We start from the raw sequence: 16,221 nt of genomic DNA, 5'->3' as shown, positions 1-16,221 counted from the left end.
GCCCGCACGACCATGCCTATTTATGGAAAGTCAACCATTGGCTTTAATCTGACCAAAAAGTCAGATTTCTCTGTTCTGGCACGGGCTGGCACGGGCGTGCACGGGCTGGCACGGGCGTGCATGGGCTGGTTATTTTGACTTTTTTCAGCATTAGATCATGCACTGGCTTGCATTGGCACATTTCCTGGTTTGGCACGGTCCCATGCACGGGCTGGCATGGGCGTGCAGGTCTGGCAGTTTGCTGTTTTTGCCTCCGAAACGCCATTTTTTCATGTTTTCTTTGTCGGGCGGGGGCCCGGACCTGCAATTGACAAATAACTCAAATAAGTACCAAAAACAATAAACTTGCATGGAGTTCGGCATAAATATGAGGATAATTCAATGCAATAAGATGTACACTTTGTGTTACATCATGAATGTTGTGATGATCAAGTAGTGAAGTTTGTTGCACTTGAGGAAGAGACAATCTACGACCCTGGGCGAGAGGATCAGGAAAGATTTGGTAGAATTGCGACCCCTTTAAGGAAATGGTTTAGTATGAGCTTTCTTGGAGGTGTAGGATTAGTGTTTATGTCCTCTGGAGGAGGGAAAATGTTTTGCTTTAACTTTGTCTTAGAAATGTAGCTTTATCTATAATTTAGCTGACCTTTGCATTATTTTCTCTATTCTATATATTTCCGCATCATATTTTTGAAATCGGAAGACGTCTAAGTTTATAATATTGTTTCAACAATAGCCTACTTTAGTTGCAATCTCCCTTTATGACCATGTGTAATGGGAGCAACCTTTTGTCACATCACCAATAATGAAGCGCCATACACCATTTCGGAGAAGGAAGAAGTCGCACCAATGGGGAAGGCTCTACTCTAGCTGCGAGCATGATGAGGGTTGACTAGCCATTCTGATTGGCCTTCCAAATATATAGATCGAGGTCGGGCTATATGAATTAAAACAAAAGAGTTACTTTTTTTAATTAAATAAACTCGTAATCCTTTTCACATTGTATACTAAAGAAAAAGTCTCATTTTTCTCTCTAAATCTCTCCAATTCTTGCCAAAGATATATAAAAAAAAACATGGATTTCTTGTCACACCCAGACTTAGGGCCTGGGTGCGACACCCGTTAGTTGGTATCCAGTTTTAAAAATATATCAGAATTGCGGGTTATTAGCGGAATTCTTTAAAATATAATATTCATTTATAAAATGTCGGGCCAAAATACCCATTTTATATTTCAATTAACTGTCTTTTAAAAATATAATTTATTAATAATATTCTAAATAAAATATCTGAGCCATCAGATCACCTCTAATGACTATATCTCCAATCTTCTATCAGTCTTGCCTGTCAATTCTATTCTTTACAGTTCCCTGAAATATGGGGAAAAATACGTCAGCACACAGCCGGTGAATGACGCTGACTCAATAATACCATTGCATAAACAATAATAATACCTTTGTGACAATACTCATTAGGCACCCAACTCAATTGGGTTACAATTACCCTAAGTACATATACAATTAATCATATACACAATATCATTTCTCTGAACAGTCCGTAGACTTTCAGAGGCGTTTTTGATGATATGCATGGCCTCGGGGAACTCCGAGTCACCATGTATGAATGGATCCAGACACATGTATACTCTTAATCTGAGTATGTCTGTTTCTTATTATCGTAACACAAAGTTTTAAGGATTTGTAAATCCAATGCAACTAGTTCAGACTCTAAAAGAGTTGTAAAAGTTTAGGGCGTATTCACCTTTTATAATTGTAATCAGTTCTGACACTGATTCCTGTATATTGATCAGTCTCGGTTACTGACCCCTGTCTGTAAATCAGTTTCGGTTACTGATTCCTGTTTCTGTTTTCAGCTTTATGATTGATTGATTGATTGTTATATTGGACCTATAGTACGAGTATAACATTTGTATAAATATCTAGATCAATGATCTAGCTTCAGACCTCGTAGTCTGTTTTGTATAACTTTAACATTGACAATTTATTTGTTTGTATAAAACATTTGGACCTTTAGTCCTTTTTTTTTGTTTATCAGGTTTCTTCTTCAGAAAGAAACGGTTATATCAGGTTTCTTCTTCAAGAAGAAACATTACTTTAGCTATAACCTTTGTGAATGAATAGTATGTTTCTTAGTCATTAAGAAATACTATTTTAACCATACCCTTTGCATGTAAATGATTACGTTTTTTAATCATGAAGAAAAAATAATTAACTATAACCTTTGCTTATGAAAAGCTATATTACATTTAACAGTGATCAAGGTTCGAGCTATACCCCCGACTATGGTCTAAGCTATTATAATAATAATAAAATAATAAATTAATCAGAACCCCTACCTCTTACGGGTATGTGGAGTTGGTTATCTAAGATTGAACGAGCGGCACTGCTACTCTATATTGCGTTACATCTTAAACAGTCAGAGCTTCGGAGCTTGGCACGTTCCACGAGACCGGCACGCAAACCGAGACTAGTGTGTGAAATGTGTGTTGGAGGTGTGAGTTATGAAGGCCGTGACCCCTCCCTTTTATAGCTGATTTTGGGCACCATCGCGTAGCGCGATGTCAGGATTTGACGCGTGGCATGATGACTCAGCCCTAGCGTCTGCCACGTGTCCTCCTGACACTGCGTCATCATGGACCGTCGCGTAGCGCGATGGTCCTGTTGCTGGGCTCATCTCGTAGCGCGATGGGTTCCAGAATCCAGATTTTTATTTTTAGTTCCCCGTCTTTGATAACTTGCCACTTCTTGATCATATTTCCATTTTTCAAAAATACTAAAGGGCCCTTATGCGGCGATGAGAGCGTGCGAAGTGCAAAGTGCGCCAACAAAACGCCACATTACGCCCATCGCTCGAGTCCGAGTCCGAGTTCGAGTTCGAGTCTGTGCGTCGGGTGCTTCGCACCCTCCGCTACCCATCGCCCAAGACCGAGTCCGAGCCTGTGACATCTGCCCTGATCCGACCCGACCCAGGTACCCGTTTCTCTGACCCGATCTCTTTCTTTTATGATTTAATATTTATTTATACTTATATTTTACTTTTAATAATAATATATTTTTCTTCCCGCCTCTTTCTCTCTCTTTCTTTCCGCCGTCCCGTCCCTCTCCTTCTCTCTTTCCGCCTTCTTTTCCCTCTTGTCGCCGTCCCGCCCTTACGCCCTGTTTCCCTCTTTTTCTTCACTCTTTGCTTGTCCTTTGTTCCTTCCCGCCTAAGGTTGTCTGCGCAGCTCCACGCGCCAGACCCCTTACAAGGAATCTTGCGTGAAGACCACCTGTTTCAGCGATACGCGAGACGAACTCTTCTCGCAGCGCGCTAAGAATTGTAATTCTTCTCGCAGCGCGCTAAGGACGGTAGTTCTTCCCGCGACGCGCTAAGGATTGTAGTTCTTCTCGCAGCGCGCGAAGAATCGTAGTTCATCCCTCGACGCGCGAAGAATTATAGTTCTTCCCGCGGCGCGCTAGGAATTTTAGTTCCTCCCGCGGCGCGCTAAGAAATGTGATTCTTCCCGCGGCGCGCTTAGAAATGTAGTTCTTCCCGCGACGCGTTAAGGTTGGTTCTGTCTGCCTTCGCGCTCGCGCTCTCTTGACCTTCTGTGTCTGCCTTCGCGCTCGAGCCTTCTCGCGCTAAACTCTTTGAGTTTTCTTCTGTTTAATCTAGCCGTTTGCTTTTGTGTTGTCTTATCTTTTGTGCTGTTGACCTAATCTGCTTTATGTCTGAAAAGCCACTTTTGGCGCAGCATGCGCACCAACCCCATTGGTTGGCAGAAAAAGTGACTGACATCTTTTGAGATCTGCTTTTGCCATGCTTGACCAGTACCTTTATCTGATCCGCCCATGCTTTTTACTGTTCCCTGTCAGCCTTTTTCTCTTTTTCCCTGCTGCCATATATCTTGATATCTTTTACTTGCTTTTGATATCTTTTGTTATCTTTTGTTTTGTCTTGTTCTGTTTGTCTTGGAATCTTTTCCCCTTTTTCTGGATTCATGTCTCCTAGGGTTTCCCTATAAATAATAGTATTATCTTTCCTAACACTACACACACAAAACACTTAATCTCTCCTGTTCTCCTTGCTCTCTCTGCCGCCTTCCTCTCTGCCTCCGTCTTCCTCCCTGTTCTGTCCTGCTCTTCCGGTAATATATATATATTATATATAATAATTTACTTATGCTAACTTATAATCTAGACTTAAAACAGATCGTTAAAACAATAATCTTGTTTATAGGTTAACTTGTGCTTGTTTAAAGTTGGTTCTTGCTTTATCTTACACCGCATCGTTTATCAAGTGAGTAATCTCGTACCTAATCCCTTTTTATTTTTAATGTTTTGGGATGTTCATGTGTTCGTACAAACTTGAGTCTTAAACTTGTTTATGAACTTTAGTCGCGCAGTATCCCATGTGTTGAGGACGTTTACTTGGCTGTTTATTTGTATGTGTGTATCATTAACCGCTTTGTTCGGCCTATTCCGAAGTTTTCATGGATCCATTAGATGAACACGGGAGACCTATCGTTTACGGTTTTCTTTGTTTACACTTGCACAGATGTTTTCTCGTTTTTGTGCTCAATTGGGAGCACGGATTGAACTATGAACTATGAGCTATGATCTATCTAGGCTTGATCACAATCTGATTGCACCCTTGTTAAACACCAGACATACACGTGTTGCGCGCAGATTTATTGATATCTATGTATTGTATTAAACTTGATTTCTCACCAACACGCAAGTGTTTGACGTTTATTTTAACACATGTTCAGGTTTGCAGTAGCTGTTTTGGAGCTTGTGGACACATAGGAAGTTTCTTTATTTTGGACCTAGATTAAAATGTATCAAGACAAGTTTTTGCTGTTCGAATATTATGATTTATAATATATTGATTTATGATGTTTTATGTTATCTTGTTTACTTTGCGCGTGCGCGAATGAATGTATTTAATAAATATTGACACCCAATAGTGTCACGAGTAATGAAACAATATGTGGAGCCCCGATGTATAATCCGCCTTTGGTCGGGGTGTTACAGATTGGTATCAGAGCTCGTTGACTTTAGGATAGGTGGTTAGACGTAACGGCCTAGAATACCTAAGAGTCCCTTCTCGCGCATGAGAAAAATCTCATGTTTGCGCGCTTATTGTTAATTACTCGTTATTTATGAATATGCTCGCGCTTGCGCAGTATATGATTTTATGTTTTATTTCGCGATATTTCGATTTTTTGTTGAATTTCGATTTTTATTGATTTTTCTTACATATTCGTTTGTTGGGTTTGAAAATCCGAAAAGTCATGGTGATACATGAATAGTTGATTTTCAATTTCCATTTACGATTATGTTCTGAGGTTGGAGACTTGAAAAGTCATGGTGATACATGAATTGTCAACCTCCAATACTCATTTTCTTGTATATTTTATATTGAAGATTGAAAAGTCATGGTGATACATGAATCGTCAATCTCCAATACTCGTTTGCTCGTATATTTTAAATTGAGAATTCGGAAAGTCATGGTGATACATGAATTGTCGATTCTTGATTCGAATTTGTTACCTCTATTAAGTCTGCATTTAGGGTCATTTATTTTACTTTAACTTTTGACAGTAACTGACTCCGTAAAACCAAGCTTTTCGAGGTTATACTTTGTGCTAAAACCAAGATATTAACTAAAATTAAAAATTTTATAGAATGCCTCCGCTATCTCGCCGATTTCAGAGAAGAGAAGCCTCGCGCATGCGTAGACAGCAACGTTCCCAGGAAATGGCCGCCGCGATAGCCCAAGCTTTGAGCCAAAACAATACCAACACCTCCAGTTATAACATTAAGTCCTTTAACGCGGGTAACCCTCCAAAGTTCACAGGTCTTGAAGGAGCCACCGTGATGCTCCAGTGGCTTGAGAAAATAGAAAACACTTTCCTCCACACCCAATGCCCCTCAGACAGACGAACCCTATATGCTTCCAGTGTCCTGGAATCCAGAGCGCTTACATGGTGGAATGGAGTAGCTCATGCGCGTGGCGCAGAGGCTGCTTCTAGCATGACATGGGAGGAATTCAAGGAAATTCTTACGCGAGAATTCTGCCCTCCCAACGAAGTTAAGCGCCTGGAGGAGGAATTTTGGAATCTTAAGCAGTACAGTGGTGAAGCGCGCGAGTACGCGACGCGCTTCCATGAACTAAGCCTGCTTGTCCCTCACCTTGTTACCCCTTCCCGCCGAGCCATAGAGAAATTCCTTGGGGGTCTCCCCATGGAAATTCAAGATTCTGTATGGGCTAGAAACCCAGTTACCCTCTCTGACGCCATCGAGTTGGCCGCTGTGCTCAGCGACAACCATGTCAGAGCAGGAACCCTGTTCCTGCGGGGATCTGAAAAGACCAAACCCACCAAGACTGCCCCTGAACCAACAGAAACCAAACCAGAACCCTCAAACCGTAACAACCTCAAGCGCAGGCGCAAGGCCTATGCGCTTACCAACCCGCCCATAGTCCAGCAACCCGCATACCAACCTCCAGTTTACGCGCCTAACCCTCTGTCAGCCTACCCAACACCTCCTGTAGTCCACAACTATGCCTTAACCAATCCCGCACTCCCTGCCCCGCCACCTAAGAAACCTTACACAGGAAATCAACCCTTTTGCCCAACCTGTAGACTTCACCACCCAACCCAAACCCCGTGTCGACAATGTAACCGATGTGGCCGCGTTGGTCACTCTGCTGAGTTCTGTAGAGTCCTTCCCGCCAATCCAATTGCGCCAACACCACCAGTCTACCCGCAAAATCCACAACCAACCTACCAAAACCCACGACCCAGATCGTGCTTTAACTGCGGTGATCCCAGTCATTTCCGGAACGCGTGCCCAAGACTACAAGTTCAGATTACGCAAGCGAATCCGGTGAACCAGATTTCGAACCAAGTGACGCGTGGACGAGCTTTTAACATAACCGCGCACCAAGCGCAAGCGAATAATGACGTAGTGAATGGTACATTTTTGCTCAACGGATTTTATGCTTCTATACTTTTTGATACTGGCGCCGATCGAAGTTTTATCTCTCGCGCCTTCGAGCAGAAGCTTGCGCGACCGCGCAGCGATTTAAAAGAAGATTTTTTAGTTGAATTGGCTAACGGTGAAACTGTTTTAATTAACTCGGTGATTAAAGATTGCACGCTTAACCTTAACGAAAACGATTTTCTGATCGACCTCATCCCCATGCCTCTTGGGAGCTTTGATGTTATTATTGGTATGGACTGGCTTACGCATAATCGTGCCGAAGTTATTTGCGCCAAGAAGTTGATTCGCATTCCTCGAGAAAATGGTGATCTTCACATCTACGGCGAAAAACCCTCCAGTGGTCTTAAGCTTATGTCTTGCGCCGAAGCCCAAAGACTCATGCGGAAGAAGTGTGTTGCATTTTTAGCCCATGTGGTCAAACCTGCTGAAGAAAAGAAGCTTCGCGATATCCCTGTTGTGCGTGATTTTCCTGAAGTTTTTCCTGATGATCTTCCTGGTATCCCTCCCGCTCGTGAAGTCGAGTTTCGTATTGATCTTGTCCCTGGTGCTTCCCCCGTAGCTAAATCTTCTTATCGTCTTGCACCCGCTGAGATGCAAGAATTGGCAAGCCAACTTCAAGAGTTGACTGCTAAAGGATTCATCCGCCCTAGCTCTTCGCCCTGGGGTGCTCCGGTGTTGTTCGTTAAAAAGAAAGATGGATCGTTTCGCATGTGTATTGATTACCGCGAGTTGAACAAACTCACCATTAAAAACCGGTATCCCTTACCGCGTATTGACGACCTCTTTGATCAACTCCAAGGTGCCTCCTGTTTCTCGAAGATTGATCTCCGCTCTGGCTATCACCAGTTGCGCATCCGCGATGAAGATGTTCCGAAGACTGCTTTTCGAACTCGTTATGGCCATTTTGAATTCTTGGTCATGTCCTTCGGTTTGACCAATGCACCCGCCGTTTTCATGGATCTAATGAATCGGGTGTGTAGGCCTTTCTTGGATAAATTCGTGATTGTGTTTATCGATGACGTTCTGATTTATTCTAAGACCAAGGCCGAGCATGAGCAACATCTCCGGTTGGTGTTGCAAAAGCTTCGAACCGAGCAGCTCTATGCTAAGCTTTCCAAGTGTGAATTCTGGTCTGATGAAGTACAGTTTCTTGGCCATGTTGTCAACAAGATGGGTATCCATGTCGACCCATCCAAAATTGAAGCAATCAAGAACTGGATTACGCCATCCTCTCCTTCTGAGATCCGTTCCTTTTTGGGCTTAGCTGGTTATTACCGGCGCTTCATTTCGAACTTCTCGAAGATCGCTTTGCCTTTAACAGCTTTAACGCACAAAGGTAAACCGTATATTTGGGGCTCGAAGCAAGAAGAAGCCTTTCTGACGCTCAAGCGTTTGTTGTGTGAAGCTCCTGTTCTTGCGCTACCCGAGGGTAATGATGATTTTGTCGTGTACTGCGATGCCTCCAACCAAGGTCTCGGTTGTGTTCTTATGCAACGAGGCAAGGTTATCGCTTACGCATCAAGGCAACTTAAGGTTCATGAAAAGAATTATACAACTCACGACCTCGAACTTGGTGCAGTTGTTTTTGCCTTGAAGATCTGGAGACACTACCTTTATGGTACTAAGTGTATCCTTTACACTGACCATAAAAGCCTTCAGCATATCTTTGATCAAAAGGAACTCAACATGAGACAACGCCGATGGAACGAACTCATCAGCGATTACGATTGTGAGATCCGGTATCATCCTGGTAAGGCTAATGTGGTAGCCGATACGCTCAGCCGAAAACCCTGCCAGCTTAACTGTATCTTGCCGCGCACCCAGCTTCACTTCGCGCCGATTCAAAGCAACCTTGAATCGCGTATTCGTGACGCGCAGCGCGCATCCATCAGTAATGGTAATCTTCGCGCCGAGTTAGCGTGTGGCGCGGAAGCGTATTTTTTGCCCAATCTGAGTGGAATTCTTTGTCATCTTAATCGCATCTGGATTCCCTTTGATGAGAATCTTCGCGCTGATATCCTGAGTGAAGCGCATAAATCTCGGTATTCTATTCATCCTGGCGCTGATAAGATGTACAAGGATTTGCGCATTACTTATTGGTGGCCCGGTATGAAAAAGGATATTGCTGTGTTCGTAGCTAAATGTCTGACTTGTTCTAAAGTGAAAGCTGAACACCAACGCCCATCTGGTTTGCTCGAACAACCAGAAATTCCCACGTGGAAATGGGAATGTGTAGCGATGGACTTTATTACCAAGTTACCTTTGACAGCAAGCAAACATGATAGCATTTGGGTAATAGTGGATCGTTTGACTAAGTCTGCTCACTTTCTGCCCATTCGTGAAAACTACCGTGTTGAGCAACTCGCGCAGCTTTATGTCAAAGAAATTGTCTGCCGCCATGGTACTCCTTTGAGCATCATATCCGATCGCGATGGCCGTTTTATATCTCGCTTTTGGAAATCTCTCCAATCTGCGCTAGGAACTCGCTTGGACATGAGTACGGCATATCATCCTCAGACTGACGGTCAGTCTGAGCGAACTATTCAAACTCTTGAGGATATGCTCCGATCTTGTGTTCTTGATTTTGGAGGTAATTGGAATTCACACCTGCCTTTGATCGAGTTCTCTTATAATAACAGCTATCATTCCAGTATCGGTATGGCCCCATTTGAAGCACTTTACGGTCGTAAGTGCCGCTCCCCGATTTGTTGGAGCGAAGTGGGTGAAACTCAAATCACAGGACCCGAACTTGTTCAAGAGACAACCGATAAAATCGCCAAGATCCGTGATCATCTGCTGACTGCCCGAAGCCGACAGAAGAGTTACGCAGATCGTAGGCGGAAGCCTCTCGAATTTCAAGTTGGTGATCTTGTTCTCCTCAAAGTGTCGCCCTGGAAGGGTGTTGTCCGCTTTGGGAAGAAAGGTAAGCTTGCTCCTCGATATGTTGGACCATTCAAGATTCTCGCGCGTGTGGGAAAAGTTGCCTACAGACTTGACCTGCCGCCCGCGCTCAGTAATGTGCATCCAACGTTCCATGTATCCAATCTCAAGAAGTGTTTAGCTGACGAGAACCTTCACATTCCACTTGATGAAGTTCAAGTTGATGAAACTATGCATTTCGTTGAGAAGCCTGTTGAGATTATGGATCGCGAGGTAAAGCAGACCAAGCGCAGTCGTATCCCTATCGTGAAAGTTCGTTGGGAGTCCAAGCGCGGAGCCGAGTTTACATGGGAAAGGGAAGATCAAATGAAGATCAAGTACCCGCACCTGTTCTCTGCGCAACCTACTTCGAGATAAATTTCGGGACGAAATTTCTTAAAGTAGGGGAGACTGTGACATCTGCCCTGATCCGACCCGACCCAGGTACCCGTTTCTCTGACCCGATCTCTTTCTTTTATGATTTAATATTTATTTATACTTATATTTTACTTTTAATAATAATAATATATTTTTCTTCCCGCCTATTTCTCCCTCTTTCTTTCCGCCGTCCCGTCCCTCTCCTTCTCTCTTTCCGCCTTCTTTTCCCTCTTGTCGCCGTCCCGCCCTTACGCCCTGTTTCCCTCTTTTTCTTCACTCTTTGCTTGTCCTTTGTTCCTTCCCGCCTAAGGTTGTCTGCGCAGCTCCACGCGCCAGACCCCTTACAAGGAATCTTGCGTGAAGACCACCTGTTTCAGCGATACGCGAGACGAACTCTTCTCGCAGCGCGCTAAGAATTGTAATTCTTCTCGCAGCGCGCTAAGGACGGTAGTTCTTCCCGCGACGCGCTAAGGATTGTAGTTCTTCTCGCAGCGCGCGAAGAATCGTAGTTCATCCCTCGACGCGCGAAGAATTATAGTTCTTCCCGCGGCGCGCTAGGAATTTTAGTTCCTCCCGCGGCGCGCTAAGAAATGTGATTCTTCCCGCGGCGCGCTTAGAAATGTAGTTCTTCCCGCGACGCGTTAAGGTTGGTTCTGTCTGCCTTCGCGCTCGCGCTCTCTTGACCTTCTGTGTCTGCCTTCGCGCTCGAGCCTTCTCGCGCTAAACTCTTTGAGTTTTCTTTTGTTTAATCTAGCCGTTTGCTTTTGTGTTGTCTTATCTTTTGTGCTGTTGACCTAATCTGCTTTATGTCTGAAAAGCCACTTTTGGCGCAGCATGCGCACCAACCCCATTGGTTGGCAGAAAAAGTGACTGACATTATCTTTTGAGATCTGCTTTTGCCATGCTTGACGAGTACCTTTATCTGATCCGCCCATGCTTTTTACTGTTCCCTGTCAGCCTTTTTCTCTTTTTCCCTGCTGCCATATCTCTTGATATCTTTTACTTGCTTTTGATATCTTTTGTTATCTTTTGTTTTGTCTTGTTCTGTTTGTCTTGGAATCTTTTCCCCTTTTTCTGGATTCATGTCTCCTAGGGTTTCCCTATAAATAATAGTATTATCTTTCCTAACACTACACACACAAAACTCTTAATCTCTCCTGTTCTCCTTGCTCTCTCTGCCGCCTTCCTCTCTGCCTCCGTCTTTCTCCCTGTTCTGTCCCGCTCTTCCGGTAATATATATATATTATATATAATAATTTACTTATGCTAACTTATAATCTAGACTTAAAACAGATCGTTAAAACAATAATCTTGTTTATAGGTTAACTTGTGCTTGTTTAAAGTTGGTTCTTGCTTTATCTTACACCGCATCGTTTATCAAGTGAGTAATCTCGTACCTAATCCCTTTTTATTTTTAATGTTTTGGGATGTTCATGTGTTCGTACAAACTTGAGTCTTAAACTTGTTTATGAACTTTAGTCGCGCAGTATCCCATGTGTTGAGGACGTTTACTTGGTTGTTTATTTGTATGTGTGTATCATTAACCGCTTTGTTCGGCCTATTCCGAAGTTTTCATGGATCCATTAGATGAACACGGGAGACCTATCGTTTACGGTTTTCTTTGTTTACACTTGCACAGATGTTTTCTCGTTTTTGTGCTCAATTGGGAGCACGGATTGAACTATGAACTATGAGCTATGATCTATCTAGGCTTGATCACAATCTGATTGCACCCTTGTTAAACACCAGACATACACGTGTTGCGCGCAGATTTATTGATATCTATGTATTGTATTAAACTTGATTTCTCACCAACACGCAAGTGTTTGACGTTTATTTTAACACATGTTCAGGTTTGCAGTAGCTGTTTTGGAGCTTGTGGACACATAGGAAGTTTCTTTATTTTGGACCTAGATTAAAATGTATCAAGACAAGTTTTTGCTGTTCGAATATTATGATTTATAATATATTGATTTATGATGTTTTATGTTATCTTGTTTACTTTGCGCGTGCGCGAATGAATGTATTTAATAAATATTGACACCCAATAGTGTCACGAGTAATGAAACAATATGTGGCGCCCCGATGTATAATCCGCCTTTGGTCGGGGTGTTACAGAGCCCGTGCGCGTCGGGTGCTTCGCACCCTCCGCTAGGACTATAGAGAGTGATTAGTCACATTAAAACATTTCCATGGAAACTTCTTTCCTTATAAACAGCTTTCATTTCTTTTCTTATTTCCATGTGGGATGAAAATATCTCTTCCTTATTTACATCCATGTGGAATGCTTCCATTTTCTTCCATCTTTCCATGTGGGATTGAATTTTCTCACTTTCTTATCATGAGATGTTTTCTTTTTCTTATTTTATTTTTCCATCACTTGTCTTTGAGATTATTTTTAATCCTTCAACTTTCAAAGTTGAAAACTTTATCCCAAAATAAATATTGGTTTTTCCTAGATGTTACATTTCTCCTCCGACAAATTTTCTAATTCTGATTTAGAAGATGAGTTGATTGTTTCGGCTGTTCAATTGGGGATGCAACTTTTACTTGAGCATGGAAAAAGCTCACAACTGCGTACACAGCAAGTGCCAATCGAACAAGATCGTGAAGCGTCTCATAACCGCTTGGTTAATGATTGTTTTGCTTAAAATGCGTTGCGTGATCTTCAAAAGTTTGAAGTCCTTTATGCATGGGCTGTCATCTATTCTTATGAATTCTTGGTGATTTTGAGTGCAACTTTTCATTATTTAACAAAGAAAATATGCTAGAGAAAAATATGGTTCACGGGTTTTACAAAACTATACAACTGCAATTCATCAACTTGCGTACAATACTTTGCGTGATTCGTTGTCGGGTACTTTAAGATGTATGAAAAATGATATGGGATTGTCTCCACGATTATTGTGAAGGTAAGTCTAATATTCTTAGTTATTATTTTTTGTTGTTGTTGTTGTTGTTATTATTATTATTATTATTTATTGTTATTAATTATATAGGTGTTATTAATCTCTATGCTGAGTGATATTTGAGTAGACCGACGTTTAGCAATATTCAAAAAATATATGAGGTACATAAACAAGTACACGGGTTTCCTGAGATGCTTGGTAGCATAGATTTGCAACACACTCGGATTGGTCAATTGTCCAACTGGTTGAAGATCGAGGTCAGCATCATCGAGGTGATCATGTAGCCCCAAGCTGATCGCTTGAAGCGGTTGCGTTGTATTATATTTGGATTTGGCATGTCTTCTTTGACGTGACCAACACAAATAATGATGCTGATGTTGTACACAGTCACCTATCTTTGACAACAGTGTTGATTCAATAACACCATATATGTAATCCCTTTATGTTAACAATGTGGAGTATGTGCATGGATATTATCTTAGTGATGGTATTGATCTAGAGTGGGCCACCTTTGTGAGAACATTTACATATCCACATAGGGGCGGATCTAGTATATAACTAGGGGTAGTTTCTATTACCCCTCAACTTTTCGCCGGCAGTACAAATTTTATACGTTTTGGTCGGTTTTCATATTTCGCTACCTCTGAAAAAATATAGCGTTACCCCTGCTTGTTTAAATCCCAACCAAATTAAAAGCCGAAACCAATTAAAGCCGAACCAATAAGCACTAACTAAATAAAACCATTTGTTTGTTTTTTTTCTTTATGCTTAAACGTTTGATTTAGGTCAGACATCAACATTCAAAAAAACAAAGTTTACTCAGTCGTGGCTTCCACCCCACACTACCCCAACCCCCTGCATGCTGCAACCGAGTAGCCAATGATCGGTGCTCCTTCAGTCCCTCACTCCCTCGTCCACGGTTTGAATTCTGCTTGTTCAATTTAGGTATTCTTCTACTTCTCCTTAAAATTGTAATTGTTTATTTGTTTATATAAATTGTTAATTTGGAATTATTTATGAGCTATTAAATGATTTTTTTAACAGTAAACTTCTTTTTATTTTTTGTTGTTTTTAGGATTTGAACCTAAGACCTCCTCTCCAAACCCAGGTGTTTTAAAGGTTTTACCTTAAGCAATAGAGCACCACCCCATTAGTAGCAATTGGATGATTGATTACGGTTTGTTGGATATTCGAATAAATATAAATTTGAAATTGTAATTGATTAGGGATTTAGGGTGTATATGTAAATTGAAATTAATTATAGATTTATGGTTTAAATTTTGTCCCTTCTAAAATTAAGGAACTTGGAAGATAAAACAACAAAGTCTTATTAGCAATCATTTTAAACGAAGATTACAAGCAAATGATGATAACGGTCCACATGCAAGTTAAAAAAAACTATTGTATGGTTTGGACATGTAAAAATAAGAGATGGCAGATTGAGATGGTTTGGACATGTAAAAAGAAGACAACAAACGGCTCCCGTTAGACCAGTGGAAACTATATTTGTAGAGGGTAGAAGGGGTAGATGTAGACCCAAATTGACTGGGACGAGAGAATTAGGTATGATTTGCTATATTTGCACCTCTTTGAGGACATGGTTCAAGACAGGACTTCCTGGAGACGCAGAATTAAGGTTAAGGACCCGTAGGAGTAGGGGTTATCCCTTGTGATAACTTTTTATTATATTATTTTCATTTTCTATTTATGGTTATGATCTTTATCATAATAGTTATTATTATTATTATTATTATTATTATTATTATTTAGTCTATCTATTATAAATGTTGCTTAAATGCTACCATTAGTATACCGTATCTAGTATAGTATTAATACACTACCATTTTCTTTTCTTATATATATGTTATCTACTTATTTTTTGAGCTAGGGGTCTCACTGGAAACAACCTCTTTATTTTTAGAGATATAGATAAGGTTTGTCTACATCTCACCTTTTCCAGACCATACAGATAGCTTTAGTTATTTGTGAGATATGTTGGGTATGATTGTTGTTTGTTGTTGTTGTTGTATGAAATATCGTAAAAAAATCGGTTATTGTATGAAATACAGTAAAAAAATGTGTTTACATTGTATGAAATACGGTAAAAAAAAAAAATTTGAACGTTTCCTCTGAAATTATGGTCTAGATCTGCCACTGCAGTCCACATAAGATAAAAATACAATTTTCTAAGAAAAAAGCAAGGATAAGAATGAAAATATATTGAACCGGCATTTAGGGTGTTAAAGAAAAGATGAGATATCATTGTCCAATCAACACACGTCAATAAACAAAATTAAGGAACATCATGAGTATCCAATAGAGTGCAAATATTAACAAATACCTTAAAATTTGTTTAAATTATAGGGCTAAGGATGATATAAAATACTGTAAATATACTTAACATGTATAACTAATTCAACGGGTAAATAACATGACAAAAGATGTAAAAACTAAAAATTATAGTTATAAACTAAATACAATAAATAAATTAAAATCGTGTGTTTGTAATTTACTGTAAAAGAATGGTACGTTAACATTATTGTAGCTGGATTGATTGAGTAAATAAAATAATAGCAAACACATCAATCACTCAATTTCAATAGATAGATGTCATTCACTAATTTCCCAGCCTTTTTCTTTTTATCACATCAAACATTGGTAAATGTTTGTCTAAACAAATATTAGGAGTTTGGGAAATTTCTTAAAATAAAATAAGTATTTTTAAAAACAAATTTCAAATTTTAGATATATTTTGCAAAGAAAAATATGCATTATAAACTAGTCGTGACGAGTAGAATATGCTAACAAATTAGTAGTCTGCAGAGCCAATTAAAACATGTCACGTGGCCATAAACTACCGCGACGAGCACGTTCTCTAATCATTCAGTCGCCAAGAATAAAGAAGTTGTGTGCCTCGTAATCAACCCTCACGGTTACTGCATAAATCATTTAGTTGCGACAAGTAGATTTTACAACTTTTCAAGAGACGAGTGGTTTACCAAACTA

This window comes from Bidens hawaiensis, unplaced genomic scaffold, assembly GCF_021521415.1.
Source record: "Bidens hawaiensis isolate Kalapana, Puna unplaced genomic scaffold, B.hawaiensis_p1.1 tig00026469_1, whole genome shotgun sequence".
Classification (NCBI taxonomy): domain Eukaryota; kingdom Viridiplantae; phylum Streptophyta; class Magnoliopsida; order Asterales; family Asteraceae; genus Bidens; species Bidens hawaiensis.
Note: the sequence above shows the minus strand (reverse complement) of the source record.